The sequence below is a fragment of the Falco peregrinus genome, chromosome 3 (genome assembly GCF_023634155.1).
Source record: "Falco peregrinus isolate bFalPer1 chromosome 3, bFalPer1.pri, whole genome shotgun sequence".
Lineage (NCBI taxonomy): Eukaryota > Metazoa > Chordata > Aves > Falconiformes > Falconidae > Falco > Falco peregrinus.
This window is the reverse complement of record NC_073723.1, coordinates 61,842,334-61,848,333: the sequence shown is the minus strand read 5'-3', so window position 1 is coordinate 61,848,333 and position 6,000 is coordinate 61,842,334.

Here is a 6,000-nt window from a genome sequence, read left to right as displayed (position 1 = left end):
GAGCTTAAGACTGAGTTTGGGAGTGTGACCTCTCCTCTTCCCACCACCAGTCTAAACAGTTCTGAAGTGCAGAGGATGTTTGATGTAAACTCCAAATCTCCTTTTGGGTCTCTGTTCTTTAGGAGGACAAATTAACCCTTAAAGAAACCTGCAGTTTTGACCACATGAATTATTATTATTGCTGTTATGATGTCTGTGTTTTTCTTTTCAGAACAGGTCCTTGTTTAATATTTATTCCAATTTCCATGTACATCAGTGGTAGTACTGCCTGTTTATGGACTTCAGAATTTGCCTTCAACATAGATAATCTGAGTTTGTTCAAACCTAAAAATAAATGAGAAGACTGTATGTTTTGTTTTGTAGGGTTTTGAATATTTAGTAATAAAATATTTTACAAGGAGGAAAAGAATGCACTACTTGATCAACAGCTTTGTTTTTCTAATGAGGAGTAATGATATAGTAGTCTCTTCAAATAAGCGATGACTTCTCAGGGCCTTGACTGTACCAAAAGATGCTGATTACCCAGACATAACTAAGAGACTAACGTGAAGAGCAGAAATTGGAAATATGCACAATGCAGCATATTTTATCAGTCCAGGTTTTTTACCCTCCCCTTCAATCATTTTTTTGTGGTTTCGTTAAAGGTGATTGAACAGGGATGCGTGGATCGGGTCCAAAGGTCCTGCAGTGTCTGAAGAGGCTCTAAATGTTATTTTTCAGGGCAGTTAAATGCCAAGCAAAGTTCTATACTAAGCTTGCATTCTAAGGGTACACAGACATATCTTCACCAAGTGGCACCCAGATCAGGAAATCACATCTCTCACCTTCACAGCTAGAAAAGTTTTAAGAACTGATGAGAATTAAAATAATAAAGCAATTATTGGAAAGGTCAGTTGTGAAGGTATAAAGAGAACTGGCACTAGTTATCTGCAGTAATGGAGTCAGCAAAGTGAAGATCTATCTGCAGGACAACCTTAGAGAGAAGCTACCACAGTCATAATCTTTCTAATGATATCAGGAGGGTGATAAAATGGATTAGAAAATATTTATGACAGAGACAAAATATCGTTCAGTCAAAACTCAGAAAGAGTCAGAAGTCTCATTTTGGTGTTAGGGCATATTAAAAAAAAATCTCTTAGCTGAACTCTTCAGCTCTTGGTTGAAGTCTAAGTTTGACATAGTCCTGCTGAAGCCAAATAAATCCTTTCAGTAAGACAGGTGGCCAGAATGGAGATGTGGTCCCCAGCCCCCTGGTCCAGGTGTTCATGCAGTCATTAGCAAAGGAGGAGCTTAACCCGTGACAAATTTGCACTTTATTCGAGCTACTATTGTTCACTGAACGTCTGGGCATGTGTCTTGACTGTAATCCCTCTTCCAAAAAAAGCTCAGATGAACTGCACCTGGGTGGGAGTATCCCCTTTGGCTCCTCCACAGAGGATGGGAGCACTTGGGCACCTGGGTGATGTAGGTCATAGCGCTTGCTTGTGGCTGCAGAACGAACAGCAACCTGGAAAGTAAGGAAATCAGAGCTCTGGAAACAGAGGATTTGGGGAGCTGGGTCCCAAATGATTTGCACAGAGGATGCAGAAAAATTGAGCTCCTGGCTGGCTCTGTCCTGCAGGAAGGGGAGGTAAATGACACTATGTGGGTTCAAAGACTTCTATGCAAACGCAGCACTACCTGGGTGTGTTACCCCATAGCAATAGCAAGCTCACATTTTACTTGCTCTAACACATGAGCAAGGACGTAAGCACCCCTTTGAGGGGTCACTTGTTCTACACCTATTCTTGGACTGGTCAGAACATAAGCTCAAACTGAGGGCTGGTTGGTTAGTTTGTCCAGCCCAAGGGAAGAGGTCAATTAGGCAAGTAATCAGGCTCAACACGCATATGCTGTGCTAGTGGCAACTAAGGAGCTAAATGTGGAAGAGAAAAGGATGCAGAGATTTTTGAGCATAAGCACACACAGAGCCTGTCTTAAAGCAAGACATGCTGCTTCCAGCTCTATCTTTATGAAAGCTCTGTCTCTGGATCAAAGAAATAAAATTGCTCTAACAACTTGTTTTTTCAAGATAAGCCAAATTTTCTGCCTCTCCTCTAACTTGCGCTGGCATGCTGTACGCTGCATGCTTTTCTGTTTGCTTACCAAAAGGTATCATGAGATAATTAATGCATATAAACTATAGCTTTTCAAGAGAAATAACCTTTCCTTTGTTTTCAGGTTCCTAATATCCTGAAGTTCTGCTTCCTGACAATTTTGAGGACTGTACAGATTAACTTTTAATGGGTAGGTGAAGGATACCGCAGCAAGCACAGCCTTCTATTTCATCTGTTTCTTGCCGAGAAAAATTACAAACCAGAATCTTCCCTGTATATTTAATCTAATTTAAATCTTAATGGACGTTTGAGTGAAAGGATGTAATATGTTATTTAAAGCTGATCCATTAACCACAGGTTAATAGCATTCATACCCTTAAAAAGCCACAGTTGATAGGAAATATTGAGAACTAAATAGCATCTGTGGAATATTAATTCTCTATACAAAGGTCTTGAAAAACAGCAGACTGCTTTTCCAAGTCAAAGGTAGAAAGCCCTCTGAAAACATTGCATCTACACTGCTTCCTATACCGAACCCTTTCCAGCACTGGGGGCAGAGCCAACCTTTCTTTTAGCTCCTGTTAGTAGGAGAGTTTGCCTTGTCCCATTCTGCTCCTGTCTTGTTGGGAACGTGAGTCTTGCAAGCTCCCTCTCCTCCATAAAACTCTTCCTCATGAGACAGGGTATCTGCAGCCTTCCTCTGGCTAGTTTTCCTCTTACTTCAGTGAGCTGTCCTACCTCACAAATGCATGGATTATGCCAAGGAATCAGTTAGGATTACCACTATCATAACATCATTTAGCCACTGAATCATACTGAGGCACTGAAAAAAGGCACTGGGACTGTTAAAGCAATGAGAAAGCCTGTCTCCTCTGGCTCCCTGACATACAGCACATGTACACTGCATGGTATGACGCGTGCTGTACCATCCTCTGGGTCTGCACAAAAGCAGAGGTGTTCTGCTGATCCCACCACAGCATCCCTCAACTTGGCTGGGCTTCCAAGGTGGTTATGCCCTCTGAGTGCATCAAAGTGGAGAAAGCAGGGATAAGGGCAGACTACTCTGTTCTTACTCTTTAGCAAGCAGTATAAAAAAAGCAAGACATAATTCTTGATCAGGAGCCAAAAAGTAATTAAACATAATATAATTAAACAGAAGTTTTATAAATGTAACAGCTTGCTTTTTAATAATTGAACTCAGGACAACATTATCACTCATACCAATACGAAACCCCCTAAGCAGGACTCAGTTTCCCAGTGTTAGAGCTCCTTGCTTTCCGTATGAGTGGCTCCTTAGTCTCAGAAACAAAATCAGCTCTGTGGTTTTCAAAATGCTGCCTGGAAAGAGATGTGAACAGGAAGAGTGCAGATGGAGTGAGGTATATGCATGCAAATGTGCAGCCTCAACAAACCCATCTCAGTGGGCTTATGGATCCTCACTTAATAGCAAAACTGTATTTAAATAAAAATGTTGCAGCTACCCTGTTAGAGAATAGATAGACATTTCTTCTATTTTGGAACTGCAGACAGTGTCCCTTTAAATAAATGTTATTTTTATTAATTTTATTCATTTTCCTGCCCTTTACTCCCAACAAGTCTGCCTGTAGTCTCATTGCCAATGGAATATGAAGGTGAACGATGAGGTTTCTTGTTTTACTTTGATACTTTCACTGGGTTTCACTGGAATAAATAACACTTGGAAATATACTGAGGTTCTCATGGGGTAAATCCATCTTTATTCAGAAAGATTTCCTGTATGCTGTGCTTGAAAAACATATTCCACTAAATCATTACTTTGATCCCACCCACATTCCAATACCACTGTGCATACTTTGTCTGACTTTCTTTATGAATCACCCAATAAAACACACCCAGTTCAAGATATTATTGGCAATGCTATGGTCTACGTACATTAAATCTCATTTTAAACAAAAACCTTTGACCCTGAAATGTTGCCTGTGCCTGGATCCAAGAAGAAGTTTAAGTGCAGTAATCTAAAGCTTCTTAATATACCTGACACTCTTTAACTGTTCCCACAGTTAAAAAATACTACAGCTTACATTTGTATCACAACCAGGCATCCAGTGGTTCAGGCCCTATATGATAGTAAGAAAAATAGGAAATGGTCATTTATGTGTCAAGTGAGAAAAGCTAATTTGGAAATTATTGAGAAATGAGCCTAGCCAGGAGTTACTTTAGGACCATAATGTCCCTTTCACATCCTAGGTAATTTAATTATACAAAGGGACTATTTTTGGACCAGACGGCTCTTTAAACTTTTGGTACTTGCTATTACAAACCATCTGGCCCTGTATATTGTCGGATTTCATAACTCATACTGTATCACCATCTTCTGCAGAGATTATACATGGGGTTTTATGTTTATTTTTCTCCCATCTAGTTTTGTGTACATTGGTTTCAAATAAAACACTTTGTTCTTTGGATTCCCTCCCAGTTCAATAGCTGAAAAGTTTTGTGTAGGAACTGGCACATAGCAAGAACCATCATTCAGTTGTCCTCTTATTTTGGGTGGCTTTTTGGTGTTTTTTCCCTCTGCTATACAATCCTTGCTCATAGTCTGCAGATCATTTTCTAACACTGTAAATAAGATAGATATTGAGTCTTTTAGAATATTCTCAGCTTCCACTTTTAGAAGAATAACTTCAGTTTCAATTACTTCTTTAATGAACAGACCTCTGCTATATCCTGGATATATTTGACTGATTTCCAAATGTTGTGCCACTGCCTGTCCATACATCTGTCTGGGCTCAGTGCTACGTGAACTGTAATTACACAGCTATTGATTTGAGTTGGAGCACAAGCAGAATGAGCTCACATCTGCCCTCAAAAGACTGTACAAATACGCACATCTAAAGACTAACTCCTCCAAAGGTCTAAAATACACGTGTGTAACTGACCCCGAAATTCAGTGTGCTTCCTACAAGAGCCAGGGTTATCTAAACAAAGAGTTCTTAGGATGTAACCCCTTGACATCTCCACCCCTCACATTTTTTAGGATTGACATGTCCTAGCAATCACACAGACTGGGATAACAAGCCATGTCCCAAAGCAATCATTCTCCTGACAGGCATCCCACTGGCACCTTACTACCCTTCAGATCAGCAAAATAGAGCATGGCTGCCTGCATGGGCACATACCCATTTCTCCCTGACTAAATGGATTACACTGCTGCTGGCTGAATAGGGTGGCCAAGGCGACTTCCAGCCAGCCAGTATCCACACGGGTTGTGAAACAGTGTTACTCTTGGATCTGACATAAGCCCAGTTCAAATCTTAAAAAGGTCCGCAGACAGGTTGCCAGGCTCCACTTCTGCCAGGATTTGGGGTTTGTTTCTATTTTACTTTGGAAAAAAATGCAATGTGAGTATATGAAAACAGTAAGAAGGTTCAAAAACTATCAATGAAAACAGAACTAGAAGTGAGGTACACAGCAGCTTGCTGCAAGGAATTTGGGATGGAGGGGCAAGAGGGTGGGGAGAGCTGGTGCTGTAGTAAGAAGAGAAAGGATCTTAGGAAGGGACCAGTTGGAAGGATGTGAAAGTGATGTTGGAGGACAACCACCAAAAGGAAAAGCAGGTTTGGTGGTAATGGTAATTCAGTCCCATTTGTCCCTCTGAGATATGTTCTGGGATCTGAATAGCTCATCTCTGATTCAGAAGATGCAAGCCCTCTGATTCAGGGCGTGAGCACATACAGTCAGCTCACACTCTTCTTGTGAAAGCTGATTGTATGTGCCAGTATCTCAGCAGACCTAGAGAGATGCAAATTTAAACTCAGTAGACCAGGAAATGGAGGAGTGAATAAATGCAAATATATTAATCTGAAAATCAGGTTAGGTATTGCCAGGTAGGGACCGGTTGGGTGGGGAAGGGAGACTGCGTGGG